Source organism: Mobula birostris, chromosome 19, assembly GCF_030028105.1.
Source record: "Mobula birostris isolate sMobBir1 chromosome 19, sMobBir1.hap1, whole genome shotgun sequence".
Lineage (NCBI taxonomy): Eukaryota > Metazoa > Chordata > Chondrichthyes > Myliobatiformes > Myliobatidae > Mobula > Mobula birostris.
The window spans coordinates 35,289,913-35,303,936 of NC_092388.1; the positions used below are offsets into that span (position 1 = coordinate 35,289,913).

Sequence of the window (14,024 nt, forward strand, 5' to 3'; positions counted from 1 at the left end):
CATGTCATCTAAAACTCTGACAAACTTCTATATATAGGTGCTTAGAGGACAGTATCCTGACTGGTTGCACTATAGCCTGGTATGAGAATGCCTATGAAAAGTAGGGGATATGGCCCAGTCAATCACAGGTAAATCCCTCCCCACCATTAAGCACATCTGCACAGAGCGTTGTTGCAGGGAAGCAACATCCATCATCAGGGACACTCATCACCCTCTTCAGGCTGCTGGGAATGAGATACAGAACCCTTAGGTCCCACACCACCAGGTTTGGGAGCAGTTATTACTCTTGAACCAGAGTGAATAACTTTACTTACATCAGCACTGAACTGACTCCACAATACATGGGCACGTTTTTATGGAAATAGAGACTCATTTTCAAGAACTCATGTTCTCTGATAGATTTATTTATTTGATTTGCCCAGTTTGTCTTCTTTTGCAGATTGGTTGTTTGATACCCCTTGCGTGTAGTTCTTGATTGATTCTACAAACATCGTTTGTATTTTATTTCTTTGTATTACTGTAAATATTGAGTATTGGAAATCTCTGTAGAGCTCAACTCTCTTCAATGGCAATTTAATGTACATTTTAGACCTTCAGATTTTTGCATACAAAAATTTAACATGTCAAATTGAAGTTTCCTTAAAATAGCAGTATACCTAACACCAATGCTTAGGCATGTTTTACATCAATCACTTAACTAAACTAAAGGCAGGCATAATCTGATCATAAAATGAACAATTCTCTCATCTTTCCCATATGTAATGGAATGTTTGTTATGCTTCTTACATTCCTTTTGATGGACCTTGAGTGGAACAAAATTACTTAAACCTACACTGAAGAAGAAGAGCAAGATGTTAACAACCTGAATTCATCTGATCTCCAGTACCATGTGCTGAGGTCAGATGCATTTCATAATTGTTCCTTTTTTAAACACTAACGTAATAATCTTCTTGCTGGCTATTTAGTTAAGTTCCATTCCCGCACGATTTTTTGTATTTAATACAACAGCTGTCCAACCTGTGCTAATATTAAATTATATTATTAAAAGCATCTGATGAAACAAAATGTAGAAACACAGGAATACAAGATGTATTGGAATGTTCAGCCAAACCATAGTGCACAGAAGTCACTTTTTATTTGAAGGTGGTGTCTGGGGAATTGTACAATGATCATCAAAATAGAAGTAGCTATTGATCAAACACAATATAAAAGAGCTGACTGAGACGAGATTTCTCAGCTTCCAGCACACGATAAAGGCCACAGGACTGTCATTTAATATAAACATAAGAGATCCCACAGATGCTCTATATCCACACACAAAATGCTAGGGGAGCTCAGCATTTAAGGCAGCATCTATGGAAATAAACAAATAGTCATTGTTTTGAGCAGAAACCTTTCATCAGGATTGGAAAGGAAGGGGGAAGATGCCAGAATAAGAAGGTGGGGTGAGGGGAAGAAGATGAGCTTGAAGATCAGAGGTGAAGCCAGGTTGGAGGATGAAGTAAGAAGCTGGGAGGTGATAGGTGGAAAAGGCAAAGGGCTGAAGAAAGAATCTGATAGGATAGGAGAGTGGATCATGGGAGGAAGGGAAGGAGGAGGAGCACTGGGGGAGGAAATTGTCAGGTGAGGTGAAGAAGTAGGTTGGAGTGGGGAAATGAAGGAGAGAGAAGGGGAGAGGGAAAAAGTACTGGCAGCGGGAGAAAATTGATGTTTATGCACTGGGTTGGAGGCTAACTATCAGAATATTAGGCATTGCTCCTTTAACCAGAGAGTGGCCTCATCCTGGCAGAAGACGAGGCCATGACCGACACGTTGGAATGGGAATGGGGATGGGGATACGAATTGACATGGTTAGCCACCTGGAAATTCTGCTCTTTGTGGATGGAACTGAAGTTCTCCATCCGCAAAAAGAAACTTCCCGGCTGCCAGTTTCTGAATTGAAAAGGACATATAACATATGTCGTTTTCAATTCAGAACTTTTGGACCATTCTCAAATATGTTATTCTCAAGGGCTCATTCTCCAATTGAAGAGATGTGAACAAGCAGATTCCTTCATGGGTATAAAGCTTATTTTGTATGACAACCCATGGAAGAATCTGATTTTTTTTTTTGGTACTAGAAATACTGTATATTTCAAAAAGATGTATTTTGGCATTTCCATAACTGCAGCTCATTAGACTGTATCCTTAGTCCAACTAACTTCAGCTGCTTCTTCAATAACTTTGCCTTCATGATAGAATTCTGAACTGCAAATGTTTGCTTATGTTTTCATAGAAGTTCCATTCATAACTCCTTCCTGGTGTGAGTCTGTGCTTGAGAAGAGCTCGACAACATTCAAACTTGGGGTTTCGATGGTAAGGAACTCCTTTGTTCACCAAGTGCTGGATAATGAGCATCTCCATCAAAAGTGGACACACACTGTCTGAGCAGTGAGTATTCAAGACAAGGATATTAATTCTCCATTCATAATTATTCCGAATGTCACCACTGAAGTGTAATTGGACCAGTCATAAAAACTAAAGAACAGCTGTTCCACAAAATGTGATACAAGTGGTCCATCAACAACAAGACTTCACTTCCCTTGTTACGTACATCTCTCACAATTCTCCTGAAGCTTGACACCATTCAACCTGCTTGACTTTTACTCCATCAATAAATATTTTCTCACCTCTTGTAGCACTTTTTGGGTCAGCAAAACGATGCACTGCAAAAACACCCAACTTCATGACTTATGAAACAGAATGATAAAAGGCAGCAAGCTCATGGGAAATTCACACATCCAAATCCTGGACCATGCTGACTTGGAAATGAATATTGTTGTATGGTCAAACTCTCAGAAAATGTTACCGAATAGCACTTTGGGAGGACCTTCACCACATGCACTGCAATAAGTCAAGAAGGTTGTTTCACTCCACCTTCTTAAAACCTTTAGGGATTAACTTTAAATGTTGCCATTGTCAATGGCACCCACATCTCATTAAAAGTAAGTTTTATTGCTTTAATTGAGGGTAAATAGCTAATCATTAGTTAAAATGATCACAAGATGTTTGGAGTAGGAAAATAAGATATAAAATATTGAAGGTGCTGTGGAGTTAAATATAACATAGAACAATATAAGAATACAACGTGGTATGGTGAAACTCGACAAAGGCCTCAACCTTATTAGAACAACATTTCTGTTTCCCACCAAAACAATTTGCATGGTGCTTCAGTGTAGGGTTCCTATTAATTGCTAATTAAGAATCCCAAATTCCACTAACATTGGACCCCGTTAGCAAGAAATGCTGCATTGAATTTATGCCTCCTAAGATTGATATGTCTTTCCAAACATTTTTAGGTTTTTATTTTCTAAATTCCATAATCCTGACATAAGCGAAGTATACAATAAACATACTTAACTGTTCAAGTAACAAAGCAATCCAGTCGTTTGAAAGGCAGTGTGTGTGGGATAGGAGGAACATGCAGGAAGGTGTCATATATTATTTCATCAGAAAGCTGCAACAGTGGAAGAGGTAGTACACCTCAAAATAAAAATTGTGATGAACATCCCCTGATCCTGCCACAACTGGATACACCAATGTGTATTATTAATCTTTTCCTCACTACCAATGCTTAATAAATTGTTGAGGCCAAAATACATAGCATTAGGCAACTGAGGTCAGAATCACTGTCTAAAACGATGACTGTGCCTCAGAAAAATAAATCTAGCTTTGATGGAATGACAGTAAAATGTACAGTCATACAAAATTCCTGGAATAATAAGGAGAAGAGTTGTAATAGCCAAAGTATTTTCCTGCAATGTGGGAATAGCAAGGATAAGGACAACATGATTACAAAAGTACTTGTACTTTGAAAGCAGCATTTATAAACCACAAAGATTAATGCTCTACATAATATCACATTGAAAGCTATGAAATCACTAGAGGGCAGTAGACCTATTCAGCTCTCAATGAGCTGACTGGCCCAAGTATCTCATGAACTTCATAGATGTATCCTTTATTTAGTTATATGGTGTGCCCGTGAAACCAAACATTGTAAGAACTATGATAATAGGTTCCTATTTCATCTGAGTAACAGGTAGCAGTCACTTGCAAAAGATACTAGTGCAGTAAGTCAATAGGAGGACCATGGCAACATAGAACAAATGCAAATGAAGAGTAAGACACATAGACAACCAAACACACAAATATTACTACTTATAGATAGCCCATCTACAAATCAATTAGTTAAATTGTTGGCAGCAGCCCCAGGAACATTTTGACTATAGGTTTGCCACTGAAAAAATTCAGTGCTATACCTCTACTGAACAGCATTTATACACAAAAGTTTCTTTCAGAATCAGAATCTGGTTTATTATCACCGGCATGTGACGTGAAATTTGTTAACTTAGCAGCAGCAGTTCAATGCAATACATAATCTACCAGAGAGAAAAAGAATAATAAAATAAAACAATAATAATTAAACAAATCAATTATGTACATTGAATAGATTTAAAAGAATGTGCAAAAACAGAAACACTGTATATTTTTAAAAAGTGAGGTTATACAGTAGACAAGGGAGGCCAGTTGTAAATCAGGGTCATATTCAGGAGGTTGCTAGACAGGAGAAAGATTGTAAGGATGGGGTCCGGGCTGTTAGGCCTGTCAAGATGAAAGTGAGCTATTAAGGATTGAAGATGGGCAAGGTCAGTTATCAGAAGGCAAGACTGGGGTTGAAGTAGTGGACAGCAAACATAGTAGCTAGGTGAGGAGAACGTAAACGATAGATGGTAGTTGGGAGGGTAACCAATGATTGGAGGAAGATAGATCAAGAGTCAGGGTCTTGACTTGGTAGTTGTAGCCTGGCAAAAGAGAAAGTAGATAGTCAAGTGTTGGTGGGTGGCAGTGAAGGTAAAAACCAAGTACAGTGGATATCAATCTTGAAGAACCCTCCAAGTCAGGTTCCAGCAGGGGCTATTTCAGTCACACAGGATAAACGGGCACTCTGAGAGACTGCACGAGTTGCCTTCAGACAACACAAAACATCCACACAGGAATTGAAAACACACAAGTACATTTTGCATGCCATTGGAGTTCAGCACATATATCCATAATCCTTCAGCCACCATGTCAGAGATTGGAGGGCTTTAAGCAGCTCACATAAAAGCCCTATTTTCTATTTATTTTCTGTTATTCGTTGAATTTAGATCACACAGTGTACAAAAACCTGGTATTACATAATTTTGTTTCTCAGTATTACCAAGGGAATCATAAGTAAAAGTTAACAGAAGTAAACAGATTTGGAAACAATTTGCCTTTGCTTGCAGGCTAGGCATTACTAAACTGTGATATGTGTCCCTCTGGAGATGCACAAGAACTCTCTGGCAGAGAAGTTACGTGATGGTGACAATTTCATTATAGTGCTGGTCTATTAGTATTTACCTTAAGTGAAATGAGTAACACAAGCAACTCCACAGGTGAAGGCATTACATTTGTATGTGTACATTGCGAAAGAGATTAAACTTTTCACAACAGGCTCTCAGACAACTCAGAATAAGAAACCATGCTTAAATTCAGTGCTTGAAAAGACAAAGCAACAATGCTTTCATGAGTGAAAGGCAAAAACAAACGGGGCTGTTTTAAGGAATGTTCAACAATAATAGTTTAAAAAGAAATCATTATTGGCATTTTGAGAGTTAAGTATGAAGAGATTGGTCAGTCACATTCTCAAGCATCTGCCAAATGTGGAAGAGGGTGTAAGAAAGAAAATTATGAATGCTTTATACTGGAAGTTTTGATAGTGACACGTGATTCAATACAGAAACATAAAGTGAGTATATATTTGAGTAACCCAAAGAAAATTCAGGGTTTTCTGCTTCAATGCACTAATCTCGCAAATGAAATTACTCAGTCATGAATAAAATATATAGCTTAAAATAATTATGGGCATTTTTCCTTTAAAGAGACTTAATGTTATTGTTTTTCCCTGAAGTACTTCCCGTCTAAGAAAAGGAATTGACAAACTAGACTGGAAGATACTGTACTAAATACAACATCCATTTTAATTTATTAGTCTTATGGTCTGGTTGACAAGATCATCCGCACCTAACTCGTGGAACAAGATCATCTGCACCTAACTTGTGGAGACAGCCTCTTGTGTGAGAAAACAGCATGATTCCACCATTTAGATTAATGATAATTCCTTGCACATGTCTAAGTTTACGCCATGCAAACCAAGGGAAAATATTATTCAGCATCTTGAGTGACAGCCAAACACCCCTGTTTAATCTAAAGATTACAGCAAGCTTGGAATAATGAGAGTATGACCTAACCTATGATTATTTTACTGGCAAATGATGGACACCTAAGTTCTTTGAACTAATTAATATTTTTTACCATTGTCACTAGCCAAAATAAACTTTTCATATTATAGTTCTAAAGTAGCACAATTTCCTTGAAGTTTCTTAGGAACTCTACCAAACACAATCTGCCAACACGTCACTTTACAAATGATTGGAACAGGTGTTAAGACTCTTGGTCATACAGCTGGATAAGGAGGAAAGCTTAGGTTCTAGACAGCTGCAGGTACAAGCATCAATAATGGAGTCACTTAATACAGGAAGGGTCAGGAGGCTAGAATTTCACATTTTTTGAATGACTGGAGAGCTAGAGGAGATTACAGACATAGGTAGGGCAAGGCCATAGAAAGAGAAGATAACTATCGTGAAACCTTCAAAAGTAAAGCATCAGTAACTAGGTTTCCAATGAATAAGGACAAGGAGGGAGGGAGATGATGTAAATTATACAGGCACATAATTCGTTGAAAGTGGTGTCACAGGTAGATGGGGTCATAAAGAATGCTTTTGGCATATTGGCCCACATAAGTAAATGTATTGAGTTCAGGAGATGGGATATTATGTTGAAGTTGTATAATTTGGGGTATCGCATGTAGTTTTGGTTACCTATCTACAGTAAAGATGTAAACAAGGTTGAGAGTGCAGAGAAAATTTCCCCAAGGATATTGCCGGGTCTGGAGGACCTGAGTTATAAGGAAAAATTGAATCAGTTAGGACTGTATTCCTTGGAACACAGAAGATTGAGAGGAGACTTGATAGAGGCATACAAAATTATGAGGGCTATAGATAGGGTAAATGAAAGCAGGCTTTTTCCACTGAGGGTGGGTGGGACTATGAACAGAGGTCATGGCTTAAGAGTGAAAGTTGAAATGTTTAAGGGGAACATGAGGGGAAACTTCTTCACTCAGAAGAACGCCGGAGTGTGGAATAAGCTGCCAGCTCAAGTGGTCCAAATGAGCTCAATTTCAATGTTTAATTGAAGTTTAGATAGATGCATGGATCATAGGGATATGGAGGGCTACAGACCCAGTGCAAGTCATTGGGAGTAGAGAGTTTAAATGGTTTTGGAATGGACTAGATGGACCGAAGGGCCGGCCTGCTTGCGCTGTGCTTCTCTATGGCTCTATAGGATGGTAGAATTTTAGATGGTCCATGCTTTAGGTTACTACTTCATACCAAAATTACTCAAATTTCAATGGATTTACACTTTTTCCATTACGTCAGTAATTTGCATTCATTGTATGTTATTGTCGTCTCAAAACCATACAGGATTCTTTGCAGCTAAGTTTAACAAAATTTGACCCTGAGCCCACAGAGAATGTTGTTAAGAAAAGTAAGTTAAAGCTTGATTAAAGAAAGGGGGAAAACATAAAAAATATTAAGGAGGGGCATCCAGAGTTTATCTGGGTAATAATGTTATGAAGCAATGTGGGGAAATGTAAGAGAAAAATAAACTATAAGTGCACAGAAATATTGGAAGACAGCAGGGTGCAGGGATATTATAGAGGTGATTAAGGGACAAGACCAGGAGAAGCTTGAAGGATAAGAATTTTTAAATTTAATACTTACTGAATTAGAACTAAATGCAAGGCAGTCAGTTGTGGCATTAGGATAAATGAGCCTTGTCTGAGATATCATCTGGTTAATAGTGCTAAATGTGCTTTAGTTTATAAAGGGTGCAGAATGGGAGACTGGCAATTAGAACATATACTCATGATTTATGAACATTTCAAAAGAAACTTGGAAAATCTTGTGATAAATTTATTACAAATAACAATTCCAACATACGTGGGTGTTATAACAATTATATTCCTTTAGTTTACATTTATCCAAACTATTTTGGATAAATTAGTGGATAGCCAGTGACTATGGATAGTCTCCATGCCAGTGACTTTTTCCCCAGGGTAGAAATTGTTAATAAGAGGGGACATAATTTTAAGAAGATTGGAAGAAAGTATGGGGTGGGGATGTCAGAAGTAAGTTTCCCTTTTAAACAGAGGATTATGCATGCATGAAACACCTTGCCAGGAATGACGGTAGAGGCAACTACATTAGGGACTTTTAAGAAACTCTTAGGTAGGCACATGGATGATAGAAACATGGAGGGCAATGCAGGAGGGAAGGGTTAGATTGATCCAAGTAGGTTAAAAGGTCAGAACGATACTGTGGGTCAAAAGGCCTGTACTGTGCTGTAATGTTCTATGTATTGAAAGAGTCATTTTGAAGGTATATCAATCTATAAAGTTTCTTAAGATCCATTAGAAAAAAGTATATTCACAAATTGACTACAGAACAGAAATTTATTACAAACATCTTAAGTCCTCAATCTAATAACTAATCAGTTTTCAGTAAGTTCGTAATTTTAATCTTTGAATATGCAACCAATATAATTCTAATGTACATGTCAGTGCACACACATCTGTCCAATCAGTGCTAACAATATAATGACCATTGTTTCACTGTAATTGACACTCAAAATGATGGGTGCTTTGCTGTCTCCCATCATTTGATTTGAAAACTCCTTTCACAGACTCTCCTGAGACATATGTACTCACTCCACTACTATGTAGTTCTCAGCTGTTCATTGTTTTTCTCGCAAGTCAGTGTATTACCGTTTTCCCTTCATGATTAATTTACTGCTAAGGAAGGGCAAGAGAATGGCTCTTAAACATTTGGGGCCCAAGTTTATGTATTTTTCTCCTTTGGGCTTCCCTGTCAAGTTGCAGAATGCAAATGTGTTTCCTGTTACAAACCTCTCTAGACACCGTCTACAATTACCAGAATAGCTAGAAATAATAAGGAGTAGCAAAAGAAAGTACTTGAGTTTGCCCATTAATTATCTCCCAACTGAACTGGTTTTATTGCCTTCCATTATTTAAGCAATAAAGTATTTGAGAGATTTAGATTTTAAATGTTACTATTTCAAATGTCAAGGACATTCCAAAACATTTAAAATCTTTTATAGTTGGAAAAAGCCATTCTGTGGCTTTGCAAGCTGTCAAAAGTTTTGCAACAGGATTGAATGCATCAGTTTTTGTCATTTAGAATATGGTTATTCCTCACTGTATTTCCAAGTCAGCTGAGGTGCTAGTGTCTTGCCTCTAGCAGCAGGCTTTGGCCTGTTAGAATTTCATATATAGTGAAATCTGAAGCTAATGCATTGTTCGACAGTTTTGTCATCAAAACATTTCGGAAATATACCCAGAGGTACAACAGATTGTTTACTAAAGCATTTCAAACTGATGTTGAATGGCACAAGAGACAATTAAAGGTACTTAGATTTCCTTTATTTAGATAATTCCAACAGGCATAATATCAAGAGTGCTCTTGACAGTCTCAAGGATGATAGGGTTGCAACATAGGAGCTGAATCTGAGCTATCAGTTTCCTGTAAGTGTGAGGCTGACTGCTTCATTAAAGTTAGTCCTCCTATATTTTATAATGCAGTGGTGTGGATGAGAGTATTGGGAATGAATAATGATACTACTTGATTTTTATCCTGTGGCAGAAAATATAGATGATTCTAAATCTGAACCAAAATGGAACACAGGCTCATTCACCCCAACTCTCAAATGTTGTGCAAGGCTTCCTGCAGTAGGGTAACCAAAGCAATCCAGAGCAAACACTGCACCATTTAACATATGTTGGAAATGCGTCCATGTAACTCCAGGAAAATCAATGCTGGTCTGCTAAAAATTAGATTTGTCCAAAGTTCTGCATACACATTCCAGCTGATTTACTATTTGTCAGTAGTATTTCTTGGTGAGTGCTTTGTTCTCCTGACATTTTAACAGCTTAAAGCTCCCACAAAGAACATCAAAACTGTGTGAAACACCAAAGTTCATCCGAAGAGAAGTGTCTAGCCTGAAAATACAATTTCTTATTTACTCAAAGAACCACCAAGTTTTCTAAACCTAGTTTCCCTGGAAACTCTGCTAATTAAAGAGTCAAAAACATTTTGTTGTCCTCAGTTATGCTTGACCTCCTGCAAAATCAAAAGCTATCCTATATGAGCAATAATTTGTTCCTGAAGGTCAAAGCCACAGCCGCTCTCAGTTTAATTTCAAGCTGGTGCTATTGATTTCTGCTTCATCTTGCATTTTGATACTCACTGTGGGATTAGGGAGGTCATTAAATCAGTTAATTTTCATTCAATATTTAGGTGTAGGCAGAGTGAGAACAGAGGTTTTCCCTGAAGGGTGTTGCTAATATTGAGAATTGTCTCTTTAAGAACTGGTGGTACAAATCACACCTGTTGTGCTGAATACCAGGACCGTGCATCAACAAGGAATGTGGCATTGAAACCAGCAACCTGGCCTTTAGATTGATATTACAAGGGAACCCTAACAATTCTGCTCTGTGGGCCTCAAAGTTCCCACTTTTTATAAAGTTTTTATAAATGTTTTCATGCATTCTAAGTTTTCCTGAAATATGCACATGATTTTATTTGAAAGAATATTTCAGTTCACCACAAAAGTGAACAGATCCAGGACTCGTTCCGGTTATGGCAAAACTCTTATGTTTTGTAACTTCAAAGCATTAAACTAATTCAAAGGAAGACTCGGGAGACTGAAATGTGAGTCTATCATGGCATTTTGCCTGCAATGTTCGTGTAGCAGCAGTTAGTAACATCACTGACACTGAAGTGAGGAACAGCATTTTACCTTCGATAGAATATCTATCTGGTTAACAAACTGTGGGGAGAGGGTAAAGGTAGAGACTTGAACATCCCTGACAGATGCTACCTAGTTACAATGGTTGAAAGGAGAAAGGTTTGAGTTAAGCTCTACTATTTTTGCACTGAAGGAGATCACTTAACACATACGTGCTGATTTTCAAACAATAGTTCAATTAATCTCACTCTGTTCTCTCCCACATAGCTCGACAAGTAGTTTCTAAGCAGGAATAAATCCTGATCCCTTTCAAAATCTGTCACCAAAGCTGCTTCTATTATCTCTTAGAAAGTGCTTTGCACTTATTAAAAATTTACTGGATACAAATTAAGTCCAATCTCTCCCAGTACTTTTGTCAAGCAAATAAAATCTATGTTCTTTGGTTACCAATTCTCCTGTCACAGGAAACACTTGATAATGTTGAACACCTCTATTAAATCTCTCTTTGACTTCTCTTCTTTATGGATAACAATCTCAGTGTCCCAGCTTCTCTGCTACTCTAAAGCCAACCCACATGAGAATGACAATCATTTTAACACAATGCCACCACTTTAAAATGAATGGTATGACTCTACATTCAAAGAAAGAAGTCGTGCAAATAGAAAGTATTTTTTTTGAACTTTGAAAAATGAACATCATTTTGCATTGTTTTAATACCTGTAACCTAATCTGCATGAAATTTTCTAAGCTGCTTTCCAAATCTGTCACTAAAAACATGCATCAAACTTTTCAATCGAAGCAAGTATAGTGGTCTAAAATGTTGAGTGCTTCTCTTGGATCTTATTCCCTGCCACTGTAGCTTCCTCTTAAACTACCATTCTCGAAGATCTCTGTGGTCCTCCAATTCTTGTCACCCTCACTGTAGCTGTGCCTACAGCTGGCAGGGATCCACTCTCTGGAACTGCTGCCCTGAACACTTCTAAACAGCTCTCCCTTTCTTTTTCATAAAGCTTCTTTACACTTCTACATTTAATACATTGACCTACCTTTCTAATTTGCCTCCTAATATCCCATGCAACTCTGCATTCAAGTTTTTTTTGATAACAGTCCTACAAAACACTGTAGGATTTTTTTATATTAAAGCCATAAATAAATGAAAATTGTTCTTAGATTTGTGATGTTAGGTACTAAATTTAAAATATCATTCACCAAAATGGAAATCAGAGAGTTGGAATAAGTGCAAAGATGTTGCATTTATTATTGATAATTCCAACTGCAAATATTACATATTTTAAATTGAGTCTTTTATATGTATTAAAATAGTTTTATTCTAACAGACTCAAGACTGTAAGGCTTTTAGCTCCTTTTGCTTGACAGCAGAAATATTGACAAATTTGTATTCCACAGATACATTCTAACATTGTGTGCTTTTTAATATTAAAAAAATCGAGACCATTTTATACCAGGCTAACTTTAATGCTTTATTTTACATTATCTATAAGGATTAAAATTGCTGAATAGGCTTTGAGTTGCTTGTTTGTGTTTTATTTGAATACTAAACTCAGCACATTTCCTACTTCAAAGACTTGGTTTAGTAAAGATTCTATAATACATATGCATGAATATTTAATTCTGGTCATAAAATCGGAAGTTTAACTCTGAAAACATTTCCCAGCATGGATTAGGGGCCTAACGCTCAAACAGCAGTGATATTTTTTTTCTTCAGTCGTTGGTGAGAAACAAGCAGTAGGACAATTCAGAACAATTTTGCTTACCCCGATTTTAAGCATTCAGGCCTAAGGGTGCCAGAAATGACCAGGAGTGAAAATGAAACAAATTCACTACTTCAACAAGTTAGGAACTATGAAGAGTTTGAAGGTGTCAACAATCATATTAAATATTACAATGAAATGAAGACTTGGAGAATGTAAACTACAAACGTATTGCATGAAGGAAGTTCATTATCTGATTCTTGAAGGTTATTACAACCAGGGGTGGTAATGGGGACAAGCTCCCACTACCTATTAAATGCTCTTAATGGTGTGCGCCTCAAGTAGCCTCTGACAACCAGGTTCAGCTCCTAGCCCTTGCATGTGGCTTAGCATATAAGCCCAGCAAAGCCGAGTTACTGGTGTCTTACAACCAGTCACTTTGGGCAGATGGGGTTTGTCAGCTGTAGTTGGCAGCTCTTGTAGGAGAAGGAAAACTCTGAACTAGTAATTTTGCAGCTATACTTACTCATGGGGAAGGCTTCAGGAGTAACCCTGATGGAAAAATCCAAAGCTAGAGTCCCTTAGGCAGTTCAACAATAACTGGCAATATATCAGGTCTCTCTTCAGCCTCCACTGCTCCAGAGGAAAAAAAAGGTTTGTCAAATCTCATGCTCTCTATTCCAGGCAGCATCCTGATAAACCTCATCTGCACCCTCTCCAAAGCCTCCACTTCCTTCCTATAATGGGGTAAGCAGGACTGTATGCTATACACCAGATGTGGCCTAACACGAGTTTAATAAAGTTGCAACATAACTCCCTGACCTTTGACCTCAGTGCCTTGACTAATAAAGGCAATCATGTCATATGCCTTCTTAGGCACTCTTTCAAACTGAGTAGAAATTTTCAGGGAGCTCAGAACTTATATCCCAAGATCCCTCTGCTCCTCAACACAGGTAAGGGTCTTGCACATGACAGTGTACTCTATTTACATTTGACCTACCAAGGTGCAACACTTCACATTTGGCTGGATTTAACACCATCTGCCACTTCTCTGCTCATATCAACAACTGATCCATATCCACTGTACACTTTGCCTGTCTTCTACGTTACCCACAACATCACACATCTTCATATCATCAGCAAACTTACTAAATAACTCATCAACAATACATTTTCATCCAGGTCACTAACACACATCACAAGCCAAGAGGTTCCAATACGGATCCCTCCAGAATATCACTAATCACAGATCTCCAGGTAGAATAGGTCCCTTCAACCACTACCCTCTGCCTTCTATAGGAAAACCAGTTCTGTATCCAAATGTCCAATTCACCATGGATTCCATATATTTTAATCTTCTGGATG

The 14,024-nt window shown here is 37.7% G+C and overlaps 1 protein-coding gene across 19 annotated transcripts in view; it reads right to left on the minus strand.

The window, feature by feature from the left end:
* fhod3b (formin homology 2 domain containing 3b) overlaps positions 1-14,024 on the minus strand; it is a 580,851-nt gene that overhangs the window by 114,450 nt on the left and 452,377 nt on the right. The window lies entirely within an intron of this gene.